At 38.3% G+C, this 12,377-nt stretch overlaps 1 long non-coding RNA gene across 3 annotated transcripts in view; it reads right to left on the bottom strand.

The window, feature by feature from the left end:
- The window catches only part of LOC122894848, a 111,584-nt gene that overhangs the window by 26,397 nt on the left and 72,810 nt on the right, over nucleotides 1-12,377 (bottom strand). Inside the window, exon 3 of one of the 3 annotated variants that reach the window (XR_006381864.1) lies at nucleotides 5,623-5,665. The exons of the other annotated variants lie outside the window; for them this stretch is intronic. This is a non-coding gene — a long non-coding RNA (uncharacterized LOC122894848). The remainder of the gene's footprint in view (nucleotides 1-5,622; nucleotides 5,666-12,377) is intronic. 3 annotated transcript variants of the gene reach the window in all.

Raw genomic sequence — 12,377 nt, 5'->3', positions numbered from 1 at the left:
AGCGTCTGCCTTTGGCTCAGGTCATGATCCCAGATTCCTGGGATCCAGCCCCACATCAGACTCTCTGAAAGCTGGGAATCTTCTTCTCCCTCTCCCTCTGCCACTTCCCCTGTTCTGTGCTAGCTCGCTCTCTCTCTCTGCCAAATAAATAACATCTCTAAAAAAAAGAAAGAAACAAAGAAACAAACAAATAAATAAGGATTCTTTTCACAGTATTGTCTTTCAGAGCAAAATGTAAAAAAAGGAAACTACCTAAATGTCTAGGAAATAAAGATATTTATTAATGGAAGCCATGCTCACTATTTTTGTTTCTATTTAAAAAAAAAAAAAATCCACCTAGACCTATTTTGGGTGAACTTTTTTCCCTTCATGGAAAAAAATCAGTAAGCCCTAACATTGTTTTAATGCTGGCATAAGGAAATTGCAAGCAGGTTGCCTCCCACAGTCTGTTTTTCTTATCTGGGTTACAGTCACCACGATGACCCAGCCACAGCTGCTGGATGATCTCCTCCAGCTGCAGATGTCAACTGCTCCTACCAGCCTCTAATTGAATTGAGTTGCTTCCCTTGTCTCCTCCGCTTCTTAAAGTCCAAGTTGGTCTCCTTGCCTCTGTCCTCTAGTCCAACAGCAGAAAAGCCCGTGTCTTGCTCTAAAGTTCAACTAGAGCACATTTTTGTCACTCTAGCCAATAACTTAATATAATTTTCATAATCCTGGCTAAACAGTTCTTACCTTTGATTTGATATAAAATACTTGAGTTTCCAAGCCCTCTGATTATCGTAATAGATAAAAGCAATATAAGCCAGAATGCTGGACACCTAGAATGAGATGTATCTTTTCTTTAAATATTATGTCCAAAGACTACATAATTATAGTGTTAAAACATAAATAGCTAAAATTAATAGAGTAGTTTCCCCTAACCCAGAATCTACATCAGAGTGTTTGTTAAGAAGACATGATAATTCTTAGTCTATTACTAAGAATATAACTTCGAAATTGTATGATGATAAAGTCAGGACTTCAGCTGGAACCACGGGCAAAAAAACCAGGAGTGAACATCAATAAAGGTCAAAAAAATTTGCATTACACTCAATGACTGCAATTTCTTAATAGCCCCGAAGTCACCACATTTGCCATTAGGCAATGTCTACAACATGGCCATCTGAATGTAATATGACTGGCTTGGCTGAGGATCTCAGGAACATGCTAAATCTAAAACCTTCTCCTAAAATGAGTATAAAGAGCATAAGGAATATCATGCAGCTCATTGTTCTGGCAAATGGAAGGATCCTATTTTTTGTGGCTTCTTAGCCCATCGTTTGTTCACCTCATATACTCACTGTCCCTAAATTTCTTCATCTGTAAAAGGAAGAAAATTCAAAAGGGCCAATAAGTAAAAGTTTGGAGCTGTTCTGGTTGAAGACATCAGGATAGTACCAGTATTCCATTACTTGATCTCCCCTTTGGTTCTCTCCATTTCTTCCCTGTATCCAAAGATGGCTGTAGATAGACCTTGGCAGAACCCAAAGGCTGTGTGGACTACAGAGGGACAATCAATAGGCTCTGTGATTTCTAAGGCCCTTCCTACTACAATATTCTCTACTTCCACACTGGCACCCAGTACATAGCAGATGCTCCCTGAATGCTGAGTGAATTGAACTTGAAATTGTTTGCTCAGTGATCTCGAAAAACTCTTATAAAAGCAGATATTTCTAGGTGGCCTTACTTATTTTTTAGCAAATAGCACCAAATTTTAAGCCAATATTAAAAATTAGGATACCTCTTAATAAATTATATGACTTTAGGTTTCTAGTGTTAATATCCACTTAGAGATACTTATGGTTACTCTTTCTAATTACTTACATCAGTCTCAGACTATGTCTTGCTTTTTTCATCTAAGTCAACTAAAACAGGTGGCAGAGTGTAAATTGTCTTTTTTGGAGTCACTCTGGGTTCTAATCCCAGCTCTAACATTTACTCTTGGTGGGACCTGGAGCAAAACTTTAACCTTTACACCCTCCTCATCTGAAAGGCAGGAATAGGGATGTAGGGACAAGACTGTTGGAACAGCGACTGGCAACTAATAAGTGCTCCATAAATGACAATTGTAGTTATTATTATTTTTTAAATTGATCCAAGTAAGTGACAGATTACATAGCACATCCCAGAAGACTAGAAGGTATGGAGCATAGAAGAAAGCTAGAAAATCCATAAAATGATTTTTTTTTCAAGTTTTTAAGATTTTATTTTAATGTGATCTCTACACCCAATATGGGCAAACTCACAACCCCAAGATCAAGAGTTCCATGTTCTACCAACTGAGCCAGCCAGAAGCCCACATAAAATTATTAAATAACATGTACCATATAGTAAATAAAAAAAGAATAATAAATGAGGTAATACATATGAGGCATATTGAATAATTTTAGAACACTATAAGGTCTCAATAATTAATCGTTATCACTACATTTCATGATAGAACTACCTAAACCTTTCTAAGGCCATGGATGAGACAGTTCTTAAAAAGTTAGAAGGCATTAAATAAGTAAAAATTATAATTTATCTCCTTAACAGAAGAAATAGTCCTTCATGCCAGCAATCTGAAGCAATTATTATGAGTTCTCTCTGGAAAGAGATTTATCTAATAATTGCGGCAGAATTTTCCATCTTTCCAATTTTGGCACCTTATCAGAGGAAAGGCAAGACTATGTAATCATGGATAGAATGAAAAATAGAAATAGCTTTACCTCAAGTATTGCCAGGCAGTTTATTTATTTATTTATTTATTTTTTAAGATTTTATGTATTTACTTGGCCGACAGAGATCACAAGTAGTCAGAGAGTCAAGCGGAGAGAGAGGGAGGGAAGCAGGCTCCCTTCTGAGCAGAGAGTCCAATGTGAGGCTCTATCCCAGGACCCCGAGTCCAGACCTGAGCCGGAGGCAGAGGGTTAACCCACTGAGCCACCCAGGTGCCCCTATGTAATATATTTTCATTTACATTTCTTTCTGTCATAGTTTTTTAGTTGTAAGATTTTATTCATGTTTTGCATTTCAGTTTATAATTGTTACCGAACTACTCTGAGAGAAATATCTGTAAGTTCCTTATGCTACAAGTTTAGACAGGTATACAGTCTTTGCCTTTGACAGGCACCAGGCAGTTTATTTTTTAATGTTGACATACAAATGGTAAACAAAGGTACACAAATGGAAACTTAATGGAAACTTTCCCTCTTAGCCCAGTTGGTTTAAGGATGACTTTTTAGAAAATTTTTCAACAGGCAAAATTACCAGAAAGGAAAAGAGGAAAGTACAGAAAACACAAATGTATCATTATGTCATGAGAGATGCTAAAGAACATGGTAATATTGTGTGGCATTTCCTCAGATGCCTTCTCTCCTCCCAAGCAGCCTTCCATTATACATATTAAACCACATTAAGTCGTGAGTCATTTCAAAACTTGAGGGTAGGAGGTAGATATTAATAAAAAATAGAAACACCCAGGATTTCTACATGAATTCTCCTCCCAAGAACACCAAGTAATCTCTCTAATTTCACAACACTCCTGGGAAGAGCAGGCAAATGGGCACTTCTCCCGCTCACTGGCCCGGAAAGTTTCACAGGAAAGTGGAGTGGACGTACACCATGGGGTTCCACTGCACTGTAACCCCTCTTTCTTCTCATCTCTTAGTAAAGGGAAAACTGGGGATGATTAGAAATACCTCTGGTAAAATGGGTGATTTAAACTGCTTATTGATCAGCTATAAAATGGTTCGTGGACACTCTTTTCACAGAGATAATAAAACACAGTACATCCCCAATTTCAGTATTGTACGTGTAATTTATGAATATAGGTCTTTATTACAAAAGTGGACTCACATTCTATATACAGTATATAGTCTGCTCTTTGGAGGGTAACAGCCCATTTGAAAACAACCTTCATACATCTAGATCAACATTTGCAAAGGCTGCTGTGTATTCCGCTTATAAATCTATCCTAACTTACTTACTTTTGGAAAACTATCCCTAAGACCAGGCATGAATATGTTTCTTTGAAAAATACAGGGGAAAAAAAATCACAAAAATAAATATAGATTGTTTCCTTCGGCAAATAATTGTCACTTCCATAGGAATCTCCATGAAAGACGGCATCATCACACTCAAGCACCAAATCTCACAGAGGGACAGCAAATTAGCTAGCAATGCCAATCATATGTAATCAGCCACTCCTATAAACTGGGGCAACATTTCTCTAGAGATTAATTTGGTTAAATATATGAAAGTCCTAAAACTGTAAATACCCTCTGCCCTAACAGCTCTCCCCCCTCCATGACCCAAGAAATGTATTCTTAGTTTATAATGGATAAGTTATAAAGTGGTCTATACAAGGCAGGAGGTTAAACAGCAGTGAGAAAAGGGGAGTAATCTACATAGCCATGAAAAGAGAATGGTTTCTTTCCTTATTTATCTAAAGATTTTATTTATTTATTTCTTTGCCAGAGAGAGAATGAGAGCAAGAGCAAGAGGAGGCACAAGCCGGGGTAGGGGCAGGCAGAGGGAGAAGCAGACTCCCCACTGAGCAGGGAGCCTAATGCAGGACTTGATCCCAGAATGCTAGGATCATGACCTGAGCCAAAGGCAGACGCTTAACGAGCTAAGCCACCAGGTGTCCCAAAAAGAGAACAGTTGAAATAAATTAGGATATATCCAAAGTAGGTACTCTGAAGCCTTAAAAATGATGAGGCAGATTATAGAACAATATTCAAGATATAGGATTCTGTTTAAAAACAAAACAAAAAAACATGCTATGTCAACATGTGTGTACATGTGTGGCTTGAAGAGATAAAACCCAAAATACAAGTAGTGGTTCTCCCTGGGTTATGAGGTTATAGGAGACTCCTTCATGTTCACCAGATTTTCTAATTTATATATAATGAACACAGATACTTACTCAAAGTAGAAATTAACATGAACACTTTTGATAGAATGTGGTACATGCTATTATAAAGATAAATAAAGGGTGCTCCATGAGCCCTCCCAATACTCTGAAACTGAGAGGATTACAGGGTATGGCCTCCCAAATTAGTGCCACTAACATGAACTCTTTGAGAGAGAGAGAGCACAAGTGAGGGGAGAAGGAGGAGAGGAAGAAACAGGCTCCCCACTGACCAGGAAGCCCAATGCAGGACTCAATCCCAGGACCTTGAGATCAGGACCTGAGCCAAAGGCAGAAGCTTAACAGACTGAGCCACCCAGGTGTTCCAGGATTATTTTCTAAGTTAGGAGTGCTGAAGGATGGTCACAGGAGAGAGTGCCAATATAAGGAGAGGTTGATTGGAAAAAAAAAAGAGAAAAGGAATGAGAAGGTGTGGATGACAGTTTGGTATTCCTAGGTGGGGGATGCAAGGGGAATCCAGCACAGAATGGAAGACTTAGGACTCTACAGTCAGTCCAGTGGGATCACAGGAAATCCCCAAGCCTCAAAGTACAAAGTCAATTCCTGGAATGAATTATGACTTCACTTTCTTAGAACACAGGACCAGTGAGCATCTGTGGCCAAGAGAACCCAGAAAATATTTAGTATAATCAGAAAATGTGATATAAACAAAGCAATAATTATCTCACCTCTGTATGACAAGAAATTTGTGTGAAACTTCTATCACTCCGCCTAAGGAAAGACATAACAGTATTAGAAAAGGTGCAGAAGACAGAAACCAAAGTGTTGAAGCAGAGGGCAGTAGATTTGAACTTTTCACCAAGAAAAAACAAAGCTCATTAAGGGACACATTTTATGTTAGTGGCTTCTCATCTTTCTGAGTATGAAAACCTTATCAAAATGGTTTGAGAATACATGTTACAATATTTAAACACTTAATAATTATTGATTGGGAAAATACATTATGACAAAAAGTGTTCACAAATGAATCATTTTGTAAATAACTTGCACTTAATTCATCTCAGCATTATCCACATATATCTGGTACATGTGTATTTATGTCTGACATTATATATTTATCCTACCAGAGACAATGTTTGGGCACACACGAAATTGCAACTCCCTTGTGATAATTCTGCACTATCAACCACCATCCTGCACATGCCCAGGATCCTCAGATCATATTTGAGAACCACTGTCCTAGTTTATAAAACCCTGAATTGGATGAATATGCCTCTCATCAGCTAATAACCAAAAACTAGAGTTAAAGTATGAAACTTGAAAGACGTATGTTAGGAACATAGTAGTCTTTTGGAAGATTTATAAACATTATTTCAAGCAATATAAAATGAAATACAACCTGGGTGGCTCATTAGTTAAGCATCCAACTCTTGGTTCTGCTCAGGTCATGATCTCAGGGTTCACACTCAGTGGGGAATCTGTTGGAGAATCTCTCTCTCCCTTGGTCTGCCCCTCCCCACCATTCCCTCTCTCTCTAATAAATAAATCTTTTAAAAATATATAAAATGAAAATAGAATTGTCTCCAAAATGTAAGCCACTTATATAAGCCACTAAATGATATTTCTGTGTGTTTCTGAGCCTTTTCAATGACATCAGAGAGTGTAACAGTGATAGAGCTACAACTTGACATTTCTTGGTGTTGCTGAGCCAAACAAACTGTAAGTCCTGTCAAGTTAATTCCCACATTTGTATTCTAATCAGGCATAACAGAGAAGCACACATTCACTCAAAATATTCTTGGATAAAGAATGAATTGAATCAATCAACGAATCAGTGTATTTGGAAAGGATGGGAAGTGGAAGAAAAGAAATCCAGTTTTAGGACTCAGTAATTTCACCATCCTAAAAATAATTTAAAGTATAGAAATCACTTAATGCCAGGTTCTAAGAATCATTCCCATCTGGATTTCCAGATAAAACAGAAACTATACAGATTATAGAAAATGAAACAGAGAATGGTTTTACTTTTCAATTGACTAGAGTGTATTTTGAAATTTGCATATATAAAATGCCACTTGATGTATTTTCTAGGGAAATTCAGTCAGCTGGTTGTTCTGCTATTCCTTTAAACATATCTAAACCTGCCTATTTAATCTCCCTGTATAAGCTGCCTTTGAATCCAGCAACCTCCCTATTGACCACAATCCCCATATCTTACTCTACAAATTTCTGGACTAGCCTTTCAAGAAGGAAGACAAGAGAAAAGATAATTATAATCTTCATGAATAATCTGTGTTCTAGTAAGATCTGCTTTTGTCATTAAATAAGAATATGGGGGCATTCCAGTCAATTAGTCAATAGTTAAATAAAATTCTAAAATTTCAGTAAACTGGGATGGGAAAATAAACTTACATACTCTTCTTTTTTAAAATGAAAAACCAAACACTACATAGTTTTTCATTTTGATTTGTTTTAAAGAGTATGGTGCAGAGCCCAGTTTCTAGTTGTGGCTCTCTTAACAGCTATGTGGCCTTGGTTAATGAGCCCCTCTGGTCCTCAAAATCCTCTTTGACAATACGTGGAGGTTGTCAGCTGATCTTTAATGTCTCTATGAGCACAAAAACTTCTCTGACTCTGGTTATTAAGAAATTTCATCTATCTTCCAGGGTGCCTGGGTGGCACAGTGGGTTAAGCATCCAACTCTTGGTTTTGGTTCAGGTCATGATCTCAGGTTTGTAAGGTTGAGCCCCATGTTGGTCTCCATGCTCAGCACAGAGTCTGCTTGAGATCCACTCTTTCCTTCTGCCTCTCCCACTTGTGCTCTCTTGTTCTCTCTCTCTGAAATAAATAATCTTTTTTTTTTTTAAGGGAAATTTCGTCTATCTTCCATATTCTTCATGTTAAGTAAATGGTGAAATTTCTAACTGTGGTTCATCAAATCATCTTCTCATTCATTAACTAAGCCCTAAAATGCTTCTGAATTGCTCCTGAAATTAACAGTATCTTTATACATTCTGAAATACAAAGACAAAATTGGAATCACTATAGGCCAGTCATTTCACATCCACATTTAGAAAAACATGAATCCACACTCTGATTTAATATACAATTAAGCACTAAGTGGATGTCAGAATTAGCAAACACTGGGAGCACAGAGAAGAAATCTAGGGCTTTCCCTCAAACCTATTAGAATTAGAACAGGGACAGGCTATTAACTCGATGTTTATAACTCACTGTGAAAATTGTTAGATGGAATAAATTATACACAGTAGAGTAATGCATGACATTTTGATTGATTATGGCTTTCTTCAACTTGAGTCTAAGGTCCATGAGGGCAGGAACCCAGATTTTTGCAGTCACTATCCTCCAGGGCCTGGCCTACGACTAGTTCTCAAATGCAGAGAAGGAGACAAACAGTAAGAGACTCTAAATTTCAGGAAACAAACCGAGAGTTGCTGCGGGGTGGGGTGTGGTAGGAGGAATGTGTGTCTGGGTATCTGGGTGATGGACACTGGGGAGGGTATGTGCTATGGTGAGTGCTATGAGTTGTGTAAAACTGAAGAATCACTGACCTGTACCCTGAAAACAAATAATACATTATATGTTAATTTAAAAAAATTTGTTGGGTGAACAAAAGAATGAATGAAATGTCAAGTCACAGGGACATTAAAGAAGTGAGCCTAAGTCTGCTAGAAAACAGATACAGTTAGGGGCAAGGTTAGAGGTTACCTTCTGAAAGCCCACATTATTCGACAGTTGTTTTTTCATTATATTGGAGACATAAAAAAAAAAATTTAGTGATTTGCATTCCCCTTATTCACTCCAAAACACATTTAAAACATCATAGAGCTAGGGCATTTATGAAAGTAGAGAATTTTCTATGTGGAAATCAATGTCTAGAACCTATACATTTATGTAAGAGAAAAGTGAACGGTCCAGATGGTAACCACTGCCACTTCTCATTTGGGCTCATTCACGTGACTTCTATCCCACTCTATCAAACTCCTCCCCCCAAAAAACAGATAGCATCACATTAAAAACCACTTTAGATGTATTATTATCATTTTTATATTTGCTGGTAGCTAAGGGCATGGAATCTGGAACCAGGTCCATTCTCTCTAGATATATGACCTTCAGCAAATTACTTCATCTTTTTGGTTTTTGTTTCCTGAGGAATAAAGGCAATAATATTACCACATAAGCTGGTAAAAAAAAAAATTAAATCAATTAATATGTGTAAATCTGTTGGAAGAGTGTCTGTCATACAATAAGCGCTAAGTGTCTGCTAGCTACATGAGATAAATAAAATCAATACATCAGCCAATCCATTCAGTTGGAGCAGTGAAAGATAATGCATGATGAAGGCAATTTGGGGGGATTATGTTGGTGCATTTTTCAAAGCAGGAAGCTGGGGATTCAGAATATCCCAAAATAAAATGGATTGGTTGAACAGAGAACTTGAAGAGGAGGAAAAATTCTAGAACATACCGAAATGAACAGGTCGCCTAATTTCTTTCATTTTATCATAAGAAATATTTTTCTCAGGGAAAGTGAAGACTCCAAGTTAGAAAAGAAAGGAACAGTAATATTATTTTTGAAGTTGTGCATGAAGATTATTTTTAAAGGTACAAGGTTTGACAAAATCTAGTGAAAAGGGCTAAAAACCCAGCCAGTAAGTGCATTCATAAGGTTTGAACTAGAGAGCCTACCTTAAAGTGGCAGGTCCCTAAACCTGCCCTTATATCACAATTACCTGGAAGCTTTGTAAAAATTGATACCTTGGAGAAGATACTTCAAGAGGTGCAGGGTAAAGTCTGCTATCTCTATTTTTAAAAAATTCTTCCAGTGATTTCTGAGTACCACCAGTCAGAATGAGTGGACTGAATGCTTGCTACGCAGAGGTCTCCAGCGGTGTGGTCGCATTGTCTCTCGGGCCTTACCTCCCCTGACCTTATTATCCATAACGGTATCAAAAGCCATCAGTTACAGATAGGACAAAGTCATGAGACAGGACCACATGCGGCCTGACCAGCCCAACTGTCCAAAAAGGCAGGAAAAAAGAAACCGTAAATCTCATGATAAACGAACCTGCATTCAGGTTCAGAAGTCAAACGCAAAATTGCACAAAGTAGGTGCGATAAAAATGGCTCCATGGGGCCTCAGTTGAAAATACATCCGAGATTTGTTCTGTCTGCAAACTGATCCAGTCCCACTCTCAGTTCTGTGCCTACGTCCGCCTCTACTGTCACGTTCCCAATTGGAGTTCTGTTTTAAGAGGGGGCTTGATGAGGCCGGTATTTGGGAAGTGTGCCCCAAGATGGCTAGTCTGACAGCTAAAATACTGAAATGCTTTAGTACCAGCAGGTAAATAGCTGCTGCTTAAGCCCCGCGTCATTTCAGCCCTTGTCCCAGGACCCTGGCCCTTCCCAACAATGTAGGGGGTAATGACAGGCCCACCCAGGGGCTCCACTCTGATCGGATGCTACCTGTTGCCAAATGCATTGTTAATAGTTTCAAAGTGGAAATTCCTAGGAAAGCAACTAACCAGGAATGGGAATTGCCTGGAATTTATATCAGGGGAAGCACTATTCAAAGTTCAGGCATCCTTAGCCTTGAAATGAGAAGATATGATATGGGGTAGGGACAGGAGGAATGGGAGTGTTGCCTTCACACATGCGAATGGCCTCTTGTGGGAAACATTAGATTTAGTCTACATAGCTCCAGGGAGAGGAATTACACACAATGATTGGAAGTAACAATGACACTGACGTCAGTCCCATATAAGGAAGAATCCTCGAATCCTCGGGGTATCCAACAATAGAACAGGCTTTAGAGAATAGGGAGCTTCCCGGAGGAGCAGCACGGGAAGGAAGCAGCGTCTCTGAGATGAGCTTTCCAGCTGCAGGCGCTTCTGCTCTGCATGTCCCCTCAGCCAACTCGGTGGCTCCCAAACCTGAATCCTCAACAGACTTTTTTTTTTTTTTTTTTTAAATAGACTTGATTTACTGCTTGCCACAAAACTGAGAAGAAAGTACAGAAAATACCCATCTACTCCCTGCGCCTACATACACACAGCCTCCGCCACCATCAACAGATTGAAGCACATTGGTACATCTGTTACATCACTGAGGACTATTGCTCCTTTCTCACCTAAAACTACTACCTCTTTTCTATCAAAAATCACCTTCTACAAACGAAATCACCATCCACATCCAGGAAGAAAATAGCACAGTAAGAGGACTCAAGTTTAGAAGGAAATGTAACAGGGGCTAAAGACCCACTATAATTGCCAGACTAAAGAGGGTTCCAGGTGGATAAGCAAACACATTCTGAGAAAGCCAGTGTGTTGAAGTTGGGATGTTCCATACACAAGCACAGATTGACGGCCAGCAAATACGGAGCCCCTTCCTTTGGAATTATACGGTATAAATGAACGATTGGTTAACTTAATGCAGAAGGGATCCATTTCTGATTGATGCGGCCATAATGCAGAAGGGATCCATTTCTGATTGATGGGGCCATACAGAGCGTGAGTGGATTTGTGGGGTTAGTTTGATGGGGTAGAAGAAAATAACTCACTTAAACTCCTTTTACAGACTACTTTTTTAAAAAAGCCTCTTTCTTTAGACCATTAAAATTTAAGGCAAACTAAAACTGTATTGTTTAAGGACTCCTAATTAGGTAAGAAAGCAAGAAGGCATGAATTCCTTGCTATTCTTGGATAGGATACTATCTTGGAAAGGATACTGTGGGAGAAAGGTGAGGGTTAGATTAGATGAAACCATTCAGGAAGATTGCAGCAATGTTTGTTGGCTTTCATGATGATTTATCCTGGTGCTTGATTTTTTTTTTTTTTTACACAACGGTATTTTTTACACAGGGGTTTGTTTTAGAACTCAGTGAAATAAATTAGTTTTATGCAGAAATATTAAAACATTTATCAAAGAAGTATGTATTCTAATAGTAGTTACTTCTGATGGATGAAGAGTCTATACTTATATATTTTCCTTAAAATACTTCAGAATCATTATAGGGATATAAGTGCTGATCAGCTCAAACTTTAATTCTCAAGATATTCAGCAACATTCTTTCAAGAGTGCATAGTCCAAAGATGCTAGCTGGCATTGTATCAGAAATGGCCAGTCTCTAGGGGTGGTAACTCTTTTTTCTTTTTTAAATTTTACTATTTTTTTAATTTAAATTCAACTAGCCAACATAGTACATCATTAATTTAAGATCTAGAGTTCATTAATTCATTAGTTGTATATCACACCCAGTCCTCATCACATCATGTGCCCCCCTTAATGTTTATCATCAAATTACCACATACCCCCCACCATCTCGGCAGTAATCCTCAATTTCTTTCCCAGAGTTAAGAGTCTCTTATGGTTTGTTTCTCCTTCTGATGACTTCCCATTCAGTTTTCCCTTCCGTCCCTTATGATCCTCTGCCTGTTACTTACATTCCACATATGAGTGAAACC

Source organism: Neovison vison, chromosome 1 (assembly GCF_020171115.1).
Source record: "Neovison vison isolate M4711 chromosome 1, ASM_NN_V1, whole genome shotgun sequence".
Classification (NCBI taxonomy): domain Eukaryota; kingdom Metazoa; phylum Chordata; class Mammalia; order Carnivora; family Mustelidae; genus Neogale; species Neogale vison.
Note: the sequence above shows the minus strand (reverse complement) of the source record. Positions and strands in the feature narration are given on the sequence as shown.